Source organism: Dipodomys merriami, unplaced genomic scaffold (genome assembly GCF_024711535.1).
Source record: "Dipodomys merriami isolate MVZ:Mamm:240054 unplaced genomic scaffold, mDipMer1.0.p SCAF_20, whole genome shotgun sequence".
NCBI classification, from domain to species: Eukaryota; Metazoa; Chordata; class Mammalia; order Rodentia; family Heteromyidae; genus Dipodomys; species Dipodomys merriami.
Genome location: NW_027203382.1, coordinates 4,866,235 through 4,868,305, shown reverse-complemented (window position 1 = coordinate 4,868,305; position 2,071 = coordinate 4,866,235). Strand labels below are relative to the sequence as shown.

General features: G+C 36.0%; 1 non-coding gene across 1 annotated transcript; it reads right to left on the bottom strand.

The window, feature by feature from the left end:
• Positions 1–795: 795 nt before the first annotated feature.
• Positions 796–902, bottom strand: LOC138833043 (U6 spliceosomal RNA). The gene has a single exon (XR_011373763.1). It is a non-coding gene; the product is annotated as a U6 spliceosomal RNA (small nuclear RNA).
• Between the last annotated feature and the right edge of the window lie 1,169 nt (positions 903–2,071).

Genomic DNA, 2,071 nt, shown 5'->3' with positions numbered 1-2,071 from the left:
AAAAAAAAAAAAAAAAGCTCTTGAAAGACTAATGAGCCAAAAGTAACAGAAAAGTACATTTAGCTCTGTAACCACTATCATTTACTATAGTCAAGGTCCTTGTTACTTTCAGTGCATTTTCTTTTTGAGATACCCTGGCTCCTTTGCAGCAATAGATTTAAAAACCTGTGTGAGGGGCTGAGAAGATGGCTCAGTGGTAGAGCGCTTGCCTTGCATGCCTGAGGCCCTGGGTTCGATTCCTCAGCACCACATAAGCAAAAAGAAAAAAGCTGGAAGTGGCGCTGTGGCTCAAGTGGTAGAGTGCTAGCTTTGAGCTGAAGAGCTGAGGGACAGCACCCAGGCCCAGAGTTCAGGCCCCACAACCCAACCAAAAAAAAAAAAAACCCTGTGTGAGGAAAAATGTTTATCTGGTGAATCGACCCATAATTAACAGAACTATTTTCCTTGTGATATGCAGGTGTGAATTTGACCCATACAGAGAAACTGACTTTGAATCTGAAAAGCTGGAGGTAGGATGTGGTCTCAAAATTATTCTTTTGAGTATTACAACTCAGTGATTTTTTAATAAAGTGATTTTTTAAACAAAGATGATATACAGTCAGATAGAGTACATTTCTTCTTGGAGATTGTCACCCTTTCCCTTACTCTCTCCCAGTTCTTCCCTCATGTTCCCCACACATAAGTTGTATTGTTCCTTTCCGACATGGTATCTCTTGAGTACCACTGCTGCATTTGTTCACTCTTTGTCTCTCCAATTCTGTTCCTCTCCTTACCCCTCCAAAGACAGATAAATGAATAAATATGGAACACTTCACAAATTTGAGTGTCATCTTTTCTCAAGGGCCATGCTAATCTTCTCTGTATCAATCCAACATTAGTATATGTGCTACTGAAGTGAGCACCAGAAAAAATTAACATGGAAATATATTCATAAAATAAAATGTTAAATAATACTGAATATTTCAAAATATTGTTTAATGCATTGATATCAGTATAACCCCCAAACACTATGGTAAGAAATAAACCTCATGGTAAAATGGTAAACAATATTTAGTGAGGTTAAGACTATGCAAAATAAACTACATATTTAATAATATACACATGTAGGGATTTTTTTCATGGAGAAATCAGATATTTTGCAATGCATTTGTTATAATGGTAGCCTGGTTATATTTTCAGTATCTAGGATTCCCAGCAGATTACAGAAAATTTCCCATAATTAGAAATATTTTCTATCATCTATTGTTCCTTAGCATGTCTATGTTTCAGACACTGTGGGATATTATTATCTGTCGTTAACAGACAAGATGGAAATCAGATTTCACAACAAATGAGATTTTATAGTCATCCTCACAGACTTTGTAGGTCTGTGAACCACTTCACACAGACACAACCAGGTTATGAACTCTGGAGGTCACACCACAGTTTAGCAAAGAAGGAATCTCTTGAGCTTTGCTGTCCCAGTCAATAGTCATTAACCCTATGTTTCTATAACTATTATTATCCTGGTTCAATAAAAGAAATACATTTATTTTTAGAAGCAATCATCTTCATGTCAAGTTCTCCATTTTAAACTTTGCCTGTTGTTGCTTTTCCTTCATTGAGGTCTCTGATTTTACATTAAAAAAATCACTCTTATACTAAAGCTACCAGCACAACTATGTTTATTGCAGCATTATTTACCATAGCTAAGATATAGAACCAACCCAGATGCACCTCAGTAGATGAATGGATAAAGAAAATGTGGTATATATACACAATGAAATTCTATGCCTCCATGAGAAAGAATGACACAGCCCCATTTGTTAGGAAATGGAAAGACTTGGAAAAATTATATTAAGTGAAGTAAGCCAGGCCCAAAGAAACAAAGGTCCCATAGTTTCCCTTATTTGTAATAACTAATATATGTCTGAGACAAGCAGAAAAGGTCAGATAAGAGGATGTTAAGCCAAATGAACCCCAAGATAAGGACACAATGTGTTTTCTTTCTTGCTATTGTTTCTAACATATTTATAAGGTACCACATGATCTTTTTGCTTTGTATGTCCCTTCCCCACAGTATAAACCCTGT